This window comes from Rhincodon typus, chromosome 14, assembly GCF_021869965.1.
Source record: "Rhincodon typus isolate 14 chromosome 14, sRhiTyp1.1, whole genome shotgun sequence".
NCBI lineage: Eukaryota > Metazoa > Chordata > Chondrichthyes > Orectolobiformes > Rhincodontidae > Rhincodon > Rhincodon typus.
In genome coordinates this window covers 1-14,201 of record NC_063345.1, presented here as the reverse complement: position 1 = coordinate 14,201, position 14,201 = coordinate 1, and the positions used below count along the sequence as shown (strand labels likewise).

The 14,201-nt window shown below is 43.8% G+C and overlaps 1 long non-coding RNA gene across 1 annotated transcript; it reads left to right on the top strand.

The window, feature by feature from the left end:
- The first annotated feature begins 3,686 nt into the window (after positions 1-3,686).
- LOC109938547 lies at positions 3,687-12,157 on the top strand. The gene is made up of 2 exons (XR_007263695.1): positions 3,687-4,154; positions 10,357-12,157. It is a non-coding gene; the product is annotated as an uncharacterized LOC109938547 (long non-coding RNA).
- The last annotated feature ends 2,044 nt before the right edge of the window (positions 12,158-14,201 follow it).

The following is a 14,201-nucleotide window of genomic DNA, read 5'->3' as shown; positions in this document are numbered from 1 at the left end:
CGTGAACACCTCTATAATACTCTGAGGAAAGGTCACTGGACCCGAAACGTTAACTGTTTTTTCCTTCACAGATGCCGCCAGACCTGCTGAGCTTTTCCAGCAACTTTGTTTTTGTTCCTGATTTCGCAGTTCTTCCGGTTTTTACCTCTATAATGCTACCCTGGAGAGACTTGTGATTACGGCCTTGGAGTGAAGAAATACATATGTGATTTTTAAAATCTTCCAATGAAAATTTAGGCCATGTCATTGATGCTAAGGATCTATAGAAGTTGCCTTCAAAAGTAAAAGCTACAACTGAGGCAGCAGCACTAAAAATGTTGACAAACTATGATTATTTTTAGGTTTACTAAATTACCAAAGCAGGTGTGTCCCAAATCTTACAACCATTCTCAAGCCATCGCACAATTAATCAGCATGAAACAGCCTTTACACAAGCCAAAGAAGATATATTTAAGTCAGAGGTCCTGACCTATTTTGACCCAAAGTTACCAGATCAACTAGCATGCGATGCATCACCATATGGAGTGGGAACAGTCATTATTCATATGTTACCCAATGGCGAAGAGAAGCCAATAGCGCTTGTATCAAGAGACAACAAGGTGCAGGGCTGGATGAACACAGCAGGCCAAGCAGCATCATAGGAGCAGAGAGGCTGACGTTTCGGGCCTAGACCCTTCATCAGCGCTTGTATCAAGGTCGTTAATCAAAGCAGAAATGCACTGTTCAGAATATACATAGAACATAGAACATAGAACATTACAGCGCAGTACAGGCCCTTCGGCCCTCAATGTTGCGCCGACCTGTGAAACCAATCTGAAGCCCATCTAACCTACACTATTCCATTATCATCCATATGTTTATCCAATGACCATTTAAATGCCCTTAAAGTTGGCGAGTCTACTACTGTTGCAGGCAGGGCATTCCATGCCCTTACTACTCTCTGAGTAAAGAACCTATCTCTGACATCTGTCCTATATCTATCATCCCTCAATTTAAAGCTATGTCCCCTCGTGCTAGCTACCACCATCCGAGGAAAAAGGCCTCCACTGTCCACCCTATCTAATCCTCTGATCATCTTGTATGTCTCTATTAAGTCACCTCTTAACCTTCTTCTCTCGAACGAAAACAGCCTCAAGTCCCTCAGCCTTTCCTCATAAGACCTTCCCTCCATACCAGGGAACATCCTGGTAAATGTCCTCTGCACCCTTTCCAATGCTTCCACATCCTTCCTACAATGCGGCGACCAGAACTGTACGCAATACTCCAAGTGCGGCCGCACCAGAGTTTGGTACAGCTGTAACATGACCTCATGGCTCCGAAACTCAATCCCTTTACCAATAAAACCTAACACACCGTACGCCTTCTTAACAACCCTATCAACCTGGGTGGCAACTTTCAGGGATCTATGCACATGGACACCGAGATCTCTCTGCTCATCCACACTACCAAGAATCTTACCATTAGCCCAGTAATCTGTATTCCTGTTACTCCTTCCAAAGTGAATCACCTCACACTTTTCCGCATTAAACTCCATTTGCCACCTCTACAGATAGAGAAAGAAGCTCTAGGAATCATTTTTGGCATTTGACGATTCCACCAATACCTGTATGGCCAGAAATTTACCTTCTAAGACCACAGACCATTAACCACAATATTTGGACCTCATACAGGGATACCTTCTCCAGCAATGAGCTGTATACAGAGGTGGACGTTATTGCTGTCAGCTCCCACTTTTACAACTAAGTACCAGCAATCCAACTGACATGGCATGGCAGGACAACATAAGTAATATACTACAAATTATCCACTATTACCAAAAGTGATGGACATGGTACTTCGTGACAAGATCACAGGAAGAACCCCAGGATCGGTGCTAGATCCATAGCTTTTTGTCATTTATATAAATGATTTGGATGTGAATATAAGAGGTATGGTTAGTAAGTTTGCAGATGACACTGAAATTGGTGATGTAGTGGACAGTGAAGAAGGTTATCTCAGATTATAACAGGAGCTTAATCGGAGGGGCCAATGGGCCGAGGAGTGTCAGAGTTTAATTTGGACAAATGTGAGGTGTTGCATTTTGGTAAGGCAAATCAGAGCAGGACTTAAATGGTAGGGCCCTGGGGAGTGTTGGCAAACAGAGACCTTGGGATGCAGGTGTATAGTTTCTTGAAAGTGGAGTTGCAGGTAGACAGGATGGTGAAGAAGGCATCTGGCATAATTGCCTTCATTGGTCAGTGCATTGAATATTGGAGTTGGGATGCAATGTTGCAGCTGTACAGGACATTGGTGAGGCCACTTTTAGAATATAGTGTTCAATTCTGGTCTCCCTACTACAGGAAAGATGTTGTTAAACTTGAAAGGGTTCAGAAAAGATTTTCAAGGATGTTGCTAGGATTGGAGGGTTTAAGCTTGAGGGTTAGGGAAAGGCTGAATAGGCTGGGGCTATTTTCCCTCGAGCATTGGAGGCTGAGGGGTGACTTTATATAGGTTTATAAAATCATGTGGGACATGGATAGGGTGAATAGCCAAGGTCCTTTTCCAAAGGTAGGGGAGTTCAAAACTAGGGGGCATAGGTTTAAGGTGAAACTGGAAATATTTGAAAAGGGACCTGAGGGTCAACATTTTCACACAGAGGGTGGTGCCGTGTATGGAATGAACTGCCAGAGGAAGTGGTGGAGGTGGATACATTTACAACATTTATAAGGCATCTAGGTGGGTACAAGAACAGGAAGAGTTTAGAGGGATATGGGCCACATGCTGGCAAATGGAACTAGATCAGTTTGGGATATCTGGTCAGTCTGGACAAGTTGGACCGAAGGGTCTGTTTCTGTGCTAAATGTCTCTATGACTTTATGATAACTAAAGCCATGTGTCACACGGAAGCTAGAACTATCTGTATAAGCAGAATCTCTTGAATGGGAATGAGGATCATCATTCGATGCAGTTATGGAAATATGTTAAATCATCTACATTGGATGATTATTTGGATAGAAATGGTGTGCATACAAATGAGAAATAAGGCCTAAGATTAACACTAGGTAACACAAACAGAGCAGGTATTAAGGGCAAATTACCTCCTTTTGTGGTGTAACACTTCTGTGATTCTGAGTTAAGATTCAACCACATTGATGTGTCTCTGGAGTGACGTGTAGGCTGAACCAGGTAAGGATGGCAGATTTCCTTCCTTTGAAGGCACTACTTAATCAGGTATGTTTTTATGACAGTTTCATTATACAACATTCAACTCTGGTACTTTAATCACTTAATTCCAATTTCTCCATCTGCCAAGGTAGACATCAAACCCATGTGTTCAGAAGAAGGCTCACTGGACCTGAAACTTTAACTCTGTTTTCTCTGCACAGATTCTGCCAGACCTGCTAAGTTTTTCCAGCAATTTCCATTTTTTTCTAATTTCCAGCATCCGCAGCTCCTTCGGCGTTACCCATGTCCCGAGTCTATATCTTTCCATTTTTCCTTGTTGTACACTGGACCAAAATGGGAAGGAGAGTGCTGCACTGCCCCTCTCCTTCTCTCCTCCTTTGTTCCTCCGGCTTTTCGCGTGTGAATGAGCCGCTTTCTCACCAAATTTCATTCATTAATTTCGTGTCTAAGGCCCGCCTTAACGTTTCCTTTATTCAATCAGGTGAATGGCCCTGATGATTGACGTTCAGGGTTGGCCAATGGTCGCGCGATAAAGTTTAGCCTGAGAGTCGGCTCCGCGGTTAGAAAGTTGGGGTCCCGTCCCCGTGCGTCCCTTTCCCGGGAGCGGTGTAAGAAGCTCCGGGCGGTCTATGGAGGCCGCCGCCGCTCGTTGTGTCGGTGCAGGCCTTGCGGTGATGGACTCTGGATCGGTTAATACGTGGCGGCCGCGCTGAGCTCCCGGCTGTGTGTTCCCGCAGCTCTTTGTGAACTTTTCCCGGGCCGCACCCCCCCCCGCCCCGGAGAGCGGAGTCCGGCCGCTTCGGTGTTTTTTGGACCCGGCCCTACTCACACTATGTGCCCGCTCCCTAAGTGCACTCTGGCTCTGGCCGTTCTCCTGCTATGCGGCTCCGCTCGGTCTGAGCTCCCAAACCGAAACTGCTCGGAACTGCTGCAAGTTTCCAGCCCGAGGGGTATCAGCCATGGTAATATCCGCCAGCAAGGCAAGGAGAGTAAGTGACAGCCCGGGGCGGGGGTTAGTGAGGCTGGGCTACGGCTCTGCTGTGGGAGGGAACTGCAGAAAACATTCCTGCTTTGTATATTTGACAATGAGAAACTTCAACTGAACCAGAACAGTGAAAAATGCTGCGGGTGGAGGACCATCGAGAAGGGGGCTCTAACTGTGGGCTTGTTGATTGGTCAGTGAGGGGGTGGGAAGGGTCACTGAACAATTGGAATAGGGGTCTCTCTGGGCACCCAGGAGCTGGTGGGGTTGGGTGCCTTTTTGAAGAGGGACTAGAAAAGGGTGGCTATCGAGGAGGGACTGCTTATTCTGCAAGGAGGTACTGGGTTGGTCTGCTCAGTAGGACTGTTGTCTGAGATGGCTGTATAGGTTGTGGGGTTTGTTGCGGGCATTGGAGGGGGGTCCTGAGATTGGAGAGAGCAGCCTCCAGTTCACTTCTTTCGTGAAGAAGTTATAGGGCCTTGAGGTCATTGTTTTGCTGCTTTGGTGAGTTTTGCTGTCTGGGTGAGGGAAGAAGCAAGGGCAGTTATTCTTTCCTCCGATTGATGGTTTGGCTACTGTGAATTCAGAGTCCAATCACTTATTCAACGTTGCTCTAACTGTTAAAAGTTTGGTATCCTGAATACTATGGCTGTGTGGTCATTCCTTTGTGAAGATGCTGAGCAAGTGTTTCTAATTGTAGGTTGAAGGAAACAGATACCTCTTGGTCTTTGCTATGACAGACTGTGTGGATTACTGGGCCACACACTGTCTGAATTTGATAAGGTTTGATGCTGGGAACATTTTGAAGGAGGGCATGGAGGGATTTTCTTACAGTGAGCTCAGTAGAACCCTGAATTCAGGTTGGGTTGGAATGATTAAGCGAAGTGTATATGGTCGTATCTTTTGTACTTCACGTGTGTTGTATTTTTATGTTTTGGCCTTTGTCCATAGCTGTTTCTTTGGGTATGTGTTTGTTGTTTGTCTTTGTGTTATTCCATGCCTGTTTTTAATTGAGAGAATGGTCATTCAATTTCGCAATAAGAGAAAGCCTTTATGCAAAGCTGTGTGTGCATTGGGAAGAGTTTTTAAGAGTGTTAACCTGTTCCTGTATTTTATTTGTGTAACTGTAAGGAAGACTGGATTGGACAAGCTACAATGATGTAGAATACTGCATGTGATTCTTGCCATTGAAATAGTACAAAGTGCATATGAATCTCTTTTAAGTTCCTGGATATTTCAGCTAACTAAAACCAAGCTTAACCTGTCATCTTTACAGATTAAGCAGATATGCTGAGTATTTGCAAAAAATTTATCGACAATCCAACCAGGTTTAATGGTATTAGTTTGGATAATAATGTTCACAGACCAATCTGTTTGGCAGTTTCAAAAGTTCACAGATGGGTTCAAACATGTTTAATCACTGCATTGCATCTTAACATTCATCATAAAGCATTTAAGCAAGAAATTGTTCATCTGTAGCTGGCTGAAGAAAATGCTGGTAAATGTAATTAGGCCCAAGCTGTTTTCTTCTTTCTGTTTCATCTCTCTTTCCCTTCCCAGGCCTGTTGCTTTTATTTCTTGTTTGAATGGCCAAATGGGTTGCATTCTCCACATGAACAAAGGACTTGGCTATTTTGCTCAAGTCCTTCAGGGACCACCAAGGTCTTCGACTTCTGCAGTGTAATTCCGCAGCACTTTCAACAATAACAAAAATGCATGACTGAATCACTGAAAAATTTCAGAACGTTGGGAGCATTGAACTGCGTCTCGGCTGCTGTCAACACAGGCTAGCTCTGCTGCTGTCTGTACTAAGGCAGCCCCAGACTTGGGTAGTGGCTGTGGAATGTTTTTGAATTCAGATGATTTCTGTTTGAAAGAATGATCTTGGTAACATTTTTCCCACTTTCACATTTTATGGACATATGAATTACAAGCAGGAGTAGACCATTTGGCCCCTCTACTCTACTCTGAATTCAACGCGATCATGGCAGATCTGATTACAGTCTGAGCTGTACATTCCTGACTACCCCTGATCGTCATTGATTCCCATTAACACTTTCTGAACTATCATTCTGCTCTATTTGATTTGGGTGGTAGGGCTTCCTCCCTTGAAACTAACATGGGAACGTTGGGTAAATCACAATGGAGGAGGCCGATCAGCCCATTGTGACAACTATGGCTGTCCAAATGATGAGCACCATGACATAATGCCATTCTCCTGCCTTCTTCCTATGCTCTTTTACATTGTCTCTCTTTAAATAATCACTTGATGCCCTCTTGGATGCCTCAATGCAGCGTGCTTCGGCCGCATCCAGGCAGTGTATTCCAGACCTGAACCACTTATTGTGTGTAAAAGTTTTTTTTCCTTATCTTGCATTTGCTTCTTTTGCAAATCACTTCAAATCAGTGCCCTCTTGTCATTCCTTTTATTAGTGGGAACAGTTTCTTCCTATCTACTTTATCCAGCAGATTCATAATTTTGAAAACCTGTGTTAGATCTTCCTTTAGCCTAATCCTGTCTAAGTAGAACAATCCCAACTTCTCTAATTTATCAGCAACTGAAATTTCTCATCCTAAAACCATTTTTGTAAATCTCTTCTGCGCTCGCTCAAATGTGTTCATGTTGTGTAAGAAATAGGAACAACTGTAGGCTGTTTGACCCTTTGAGCCTGCGCCACTGTTCAATAGAATCATGGCTGAGCTGACATTTCTTGCATCCACTTTGCTGTATTTCCCTATAATCCTCTATCCCCCCACTGATAAAAATATCTATCTATCTCCGCCTTAAATGTACACAGGGATTCTGCTCCCCCCATGCCAGTTCTCTATGGCAAGAAGTTCCAATGATTATCAACCCTCTGAGAGAAGAAATTCCTCCTCCTCTCTGTTGTAAATTGACATCCTTTATTCTAGTCCTCTGATCTAGACTGTCCCATGAACGAAAACATCCTTGCAGCATTTACCCGGTCAAACCACTTAAGAACCCTATGTTTCAGTGAGATCAGCTGTCATTCTTCTAAATGCCAATAAGTGCAATCGTATCTGTTTAACTTTTGCTCACAAGACCATTCTTCCATACCAGGGATCATCCTAGTGAACCTTGTCTGAACTGAAATGATATCTTTCCTTAAATAAAGGGATGAAAATGGCTCTCATTACTCCATATGTGCTCTCATCAGCGCCTTGTCCAGTTTCAGTAAGACTTTTTGTGCATGGGAAATCATGTCTCTCAAATTTGATTGAGTTTTTTGAGAATGTAACAAAACAGATTGATAAGGGCAGAGTGGTAGTCATTTGTCTACATGGACTTTACTAAAGCCTTTGACAAGGTTCTTCATGGTATGCTTATTACAAACGTTAGATCACATGGGATTTGGGGAGAACTTGCCAATAGGATACAAAATTGGTTTGTTGGTAGCAGACAGTGGCGGTGGAGAGTTGTTTTAAGGACTGGAGGCCTGCGATCAGCAGTATTCTGCAGGAGTCGGTGCTGGGTCCACTGTTGTTTGTCATTTTTATATAAATGATTTGGATGGTAACATAGGTATGGTTAGTAAGTTTTTGCCTTGGATAGTGTTGTAGAACAGATACCTAGGGGTTCAGGTACGTAGTTCTTTGAAAGTTGTGTCTCAGGTAGACAGAGTAGTTAAGGCATTTAGCGTGCTTGCCTTCATTGCTCAGACCAGTGAATATAGGAGTTGGGATTTCATGTTGTGGTTGTACAGGACATTGGTGAGTCCACTGTACTGTGTACAGTTCTGGTCACCCTGCTATATGAAAGATATTATTAAATTGGAGAGGGTTCAGAAAAGATTTACCAGGATCTTGCTGGAAATGGAGATCTTGAGTTAAAAGGACAGGCTGGGACTTTTTTTTTCCCCCAGGAGTGTAGTAGGTGGAGGGGTGACCTTTTAGCAAAGGTCTTTTCCCCAGGGTGGGAGACTTCAAAACTAGGGGACATATTTTTAAGGTGAGAGGAGAAAGATTTAAAAAGGACCTGAGGTGCAATGTTTTCACACCGAGCAGTTCGAGTGTGGAATGAACTGCCAGAGGAAGTGTTTTGATGCAGGTACAGTAACAACATTTTAAAGACTTGGAGTTGTGTGCATGTGCTGGTCCCTCTGCTTCTGCACTCCTTAAATTAAATTGTTTGTTCATGTTCTTCCTCCCAAAATGCCTCATGCTCTTCCGTTTTGACCTTCATCTGCTACCTACCTACTAATTCCACCAACTTTTCTGTGTTCTTTTGAAGTTCAACACTGTCCCCCTCTCTTACAATAATTCCAAGTTTTGTATCATCAGTAAACTTTGAAATTATCCCCTGCACACCCAGGTACCTAGATCATTAACACATAATCTGTCTAGCAAGGGTCACATTAACAATCCCTGGGGAACTCCACTGCAAACCTTCTACCAGTGTGAAAAATATCCATTGACCATTTATCTTTATCTGTCACTGAGCCAATTTTGTATCCATGTTGCTAATGTTCCTTTTATTCCATGATCCATAACTTTTCTCTCAAATCTGTGTGGCACTGTGTTAAATGCTGCTTGGAAATCGATGCCTATCACATTAATAGCATTCCTCATCAACTGCTTCTGTTGCCTCTTCAAAAAACTCCAAGTTAGCCATTAATACCCGAAAGAGTTATTGACCTTAAAGTTAATGGGACTTGAAATGTTAACTCTGTTTTCTCTTCACTGATGCTGCCAAACCTGTTCAGCTTCTCCAGCAATTTTTGTTCGTTCAACACCACTGCTCCTTTAGAAATTTAGTCTAACTTTTCCTAATCAACCCACCTTTTACCATGTGACTACTAACTCTATTCTAAATAACTGGTTCCAGAAGCATCTTCACCAGTATTTATCAAACTGACTGGTCTATAAATTGCTGCACTTATACTCTTTTACAAAAAATGTTCAAAGATGATATTTGCAATTCTCCAGTCTTTTGGTGTTGCCTCTGAGTCTAGGGAAGACTGAAAGATGGAACAAAAACAGAAGTTCCTGGAAAAGCTCAGCAGGTTTGGCAGCATCTGTGAAGAAAAATCACAGTTAACGTTTCAGAAGGGTCACCGGACCGGAAACATTAACTCTGATTTTTTTCTTCACAGATGCTGCCAGACCTGCTGGCCTTTTCCAGGAACTTCTGTTTTTGTTCCTGATTTAAGGCATCCACAATTCTTTCGGGTTTTTATAAAGACTGAAAGATTATGGTCAGTGTCTCTGCAATTTCCATTCTCGCTTCCTTCAATATCTTTGAACGCATTTCATCTGCTCCAAGTGACTTGACAACATTAAGTCCCAATAGTCTATCCAACACTACTTCCTTATCTATTTTGAACCCTTCTTGCAACTGGTAGGCTTTAGTAGCATCTACTTCCTTTAAAGACATGCAGAGTATACATTTAGCACCTCAACCATATCCACTGCCTCCATGTGTAAAGTCCCCTAATTGGCCTTACTCCTCCTCTTGCCACTCTTACTATTTACATGCATGAAGAAAACTTTAGAATTCCCTTTGTTGGCTGCCAGTCTTTTCTCATTTTTTTGGTTCTCTGGAATGCTTTTTCACATCCTGTCTGAATCTTCTTGTATTTCTCTTGATTCTCAGTTGTATTTTTTGTTTGTTACTTTTCAGAAGCACACTTTCCTTCATCTTAATTTCTATCATCTTTGTCATCCAGGGAGCAATGGATTTATTTGTCTTATCTTTTCCTTTTGAGGGAATATACCTTGACAGCTGAACCATCTGTTCTTCAGAGGCTGACCATTCCTCAATTACAGTTTGTCCTGCCAACCTTTTTGTTATAGTCTGTCCTGCCAAGTTCCATTCTTGCCACATTGATCTGGCTCTACGATAGTTACTCTGCATTGACCAATCCCCACCATCATCCTAAGATGTACAATACAATGATCACCGTCTCCTAAATATTTCTCCAGTGACGCTTGGCCCACCTTATTTCCAAGAAACAGGCCCAACGAGGCATCCTTTCCTCTTGGATTGGGCACATGATTGTAGAAAATTAACCTGAATACAATGGAATGCTTGCCAGTTTGCTGCCCTTTGCATTACTAATATCCCAATATATATTTGGGTAATTAAGCTTACACGACATAACAGGCTACAAAGCGAAGTCGGACAGAATCGTGGGCAACAGTACATCCTTACCTATGAGCTCAGTGTGTTCTATTCTTGCTTTGAACAGAAGGGCAGTGAAACTATCATCTGACCTATCAACCTCGGATGCATTTGTACCCTCAGTCACTGCCACAGATATTCTAAAGGGTGAGCCCATGGAACATGACTGGCCTGGATGGAGTCCCCAGCTGTGCACACCAACTGGCGGGTGTATTCGCAGACATCTTCAACCTCTGCTAACTACGATCTGAAGTCCCCATCTGCTTCAAGAAGACCACCATCACCCCAGTGCCAAAGATAAACCATGCAGCATGCCTCAATAGCTACTGCTCAGTAATTATGAAGTGCTTTGAGAGGTTGATCATGGCTCACATCAACACCAGCCTACCAAATTGTCTTGATCGCCTACCAGTGCAACAGGTGCTATCTTCCCAACCTTACACTCATCCCTGGAACATCTTGACAACAAGGACACCTACATCAGGCTCTTACTTAGTGACTACAGCTCACCCTTCAACACTATAATTCCAAACATACTCCTCTCCAAACTCTGTGACCTAGGTCTGTGCTCCAAGTTATGTTGCTAGATTCTTGTCTTCCAGACGAAAAGACCCAGTCAGTAAGGACCGGTGACAACAACACCTCCACGATAATCCTCAACATGGTTGCCCCACAAGGCTGCGAACTCAGCCCCCAAACGTACTCTCATAAACACACACGACATGTGGCCAAATTCCATGCCAACTCCATCTGCATGTTTGCTGATGACCCCACCGTTGTTGGTCAGATCTCAAACAACGACAAGCCAGAAAACAGGAAAGAGATTGAATACTTAGCGGTCTGGTTTAAAGACAACAATCTGTCCATCAATGTCAGCAAAATGAAGGAGCTGGTCATTGACTTCAGGAAGTGGAGTGGAGGGCACACCCCTGTCTGTATCAGTGGTGCTGAGGTGGAGATGGTCGAGAGCATTGAGTTCTTGGGAGTGATGATCACCAACAATCTGTCCTGATACACCCACATTGACACACCAATAAAGAAAGCACAGCAACGCTACTCCTTCCTCAGGAAATTTGGCATGTCCACGGGGACTCTTACGAATTATAGATCATCGAATCCCTACAGTGTAGAAACAGGCTATTTGGCCCAACATGTCCACACTGACCTTCTGAAGAACATCCCCCCCTGACTCATTCCCCTACTCCTGCTTTTCCCCATGTCTGGCCAACCTAACCTAAACATTCCTGAACGCTATAGGCAATTTAGCATGGCCAATCCACCCTAACCTGCACATCTTTGGACTGTTGGAGGAAACTGGAGCATCTGGAGGAAACCCACACAGACATGGGGAGAACGTGCAAACTCCACATAGACAGCTGCCCAAGGGTGGAATCAAACCCAGGTCCCTGGCGCTGTGAGGCAGCATTGCTAACCACTGAGCCACAAACTGCTCTTCCCAAGACTGCAAGAAATTAGAGTTGTCAACACAGCCTAGTGACTCATGCAAGCCAACCTTCCTTCCATTGACTCCATCTATACTTCCCGTTGCCTCAGGAAAGCAACCAATGTAATCAAAGACCCCTCCCACCCCAGTTATACTCTCTTCCACTCTCTGTTGGGCAGAAGATATAAAAGTTTGTGTACACATACGAACAGAATAGCAGCTTCCCTACTTTTGAATGGACCTCTTTAATGATAATGCTGATCTCTCTGCATCTTCTTGCCATCTGTAACATTGTATCTTGCATTCTATTATATTGTCCTGATGCACATGTATAGTAATGATCTGCCTGTAAAACACGCAAAACAGCACTCTTTACTGCACCTTGGTACATGTGACAGTAATAAATCAAATCAAATAAAACCAATCTATAATGTTGGCATCTCCCTGTAATTTTCCTGTAGCCTTGTTCCTCTACATCCTTCCCACTAGTTGATCCATTAGAGTGAGCAATGTTTTTTTTTGTTTATGCATTCATGGAATGTGGGTGTTGCTGGCTGGGCCCAGCATCTATTGTCCATCCCTCAATACCTTTGAGGAGGTGATGGTGAGCAGCCGCAGGCTGTTTGTAGGTAGACCAGCAAGGCTGTTAGTGAGAGAATTCCAGCATTTTTACGCATCGACACTGAAGGAGCAGTGATATATTTCCAAGTCAGAATGGTTGTCAGAGTGGCTTGAAGGGAAATTTGTGTATGGTGGTTCTTTTTTTATAAAAAAAAAAAATTGCTGGAAAAGCTCAGCAGGTCTGGCCGTACGTGTGGAGAGAAATCAGAATTAGTGTTTCGGGTCTGCTGACCCTTCCTCAGAACGTGTATGTGGTGATGTTAACTTGTATTTGCTGCCCTTGACATTCAAAAAGGAATGGTCCTGGATTTGAGATGTGTTGTCTTGGGAGCCGAAGTGAATTTGTGCAGTGCAGCTTGTCAATGGTACATGCTACTAATACTGAGCTTCAGTGGTGGAGAGAGTGGATGTATGTGAATGTGGTGTGATTCGAGTGAGCCTATTTTGTCCTGGATGATGTCAAGTTGTTTGTTTTTTGAAGCTGCACCCATAAGGCAAGTGGGGAGTATTCTATCACACTCCTAACCTTGTTCAAAGAACAAAGAAAATTACAGCACAGGAACAGGCCCTTCGGCCCTCCAAGCCTGCGCTGATCCAGATCCTCTATCTAAACCTGTCGCCTATTTTCCAAGGATCTGTATCCTTCTGCTCCCTGCCCATTCATGGATCTGTCTAGATACATCTTAAATGACGCTATTGTGCCCGCCTCTACCACCTCTGCTGGCAACGCATTCCAAGCACCCACCACCCTCTGCGTAAAGAACTTTCCACACATATCTCACTTAAACTTTTCCCCTCTCACCTTGAAATCATGACCCCTAGTAATTGAATCCCCCACTCTGGGGGGAAAAAGCTTCTTGCTATCCACCCTGTCTATACCTCTCATGATTTTGTTGACCTCAATCAGGTCCCCCTCAACCTCCGTCTTTCTAATGTAAATAATCCTAATCGACTCAACCTCTCTTCATAGCTAGTGCCCTCCATACCAGGCAACATCCTGGTGAACCCCCTCTGCACCCTCTCCAAAGCATCCACATCCTTTTGGTAATGTGGCGACCAGAACTGTACGCAGTATTCCAAATGTGGTCGAACCAAAGTCCTATATAACTGTAACATGACCTGCCAACTCTTGTACTCAATACCCCGTCCGATGAATGAAAGCATGCCGTATGCCTTCTTGACCACTCTATCGACCGGCGTTGCCACCTTCAGGTTACAATGGACCTGAACGCCCAGATCTCTGTGCATCAATTTTCCCCAGGGCTTTTCCATTTGCCGTATAGTTTGCTCTTGAATTGGATCTTCCAAAATGCATCACCTTGCATTTGCCTGGATTGAACTCCATCTGCCATTTCTCCGCCCAACTCTCCAATCTATCTATATTCTGCTGCATTCTCCGACAGTCCCCTTCACTATCTGCTACTCCACCGATCTTCGTGTCGTCTGCAAACTTGCTAATCCGACCATCTATACCTTCCTCCAGATCATTTATGTATATCACAAACAACAGTGGTCCTAACACAGATCCCTGTGGAACACCACTGGTCACAGTTTTCCGTTTTGAGAAACTCCCTTCCACTACAACACTCTGTCTCCTGTTGCCCAGCCAGTTCTCTATCCATCTGGCTAGTACACCCTGGACCCCATGCGACTTCACTTTCTCCATCAGCCTACCATGAGGAACCTTATCAAATGCCTTACTGAAGTCCATGTATATGACATCTACAGCCCTTCCCTCATCTATCAACTTTGTCACGTCCTGAAAGAATTCTATCACGTTGGTAAGACATGACCTTCCCTGCACAAAACCATGCTGCCTATCACTAATAAGCCCATTTTCTTCCAAA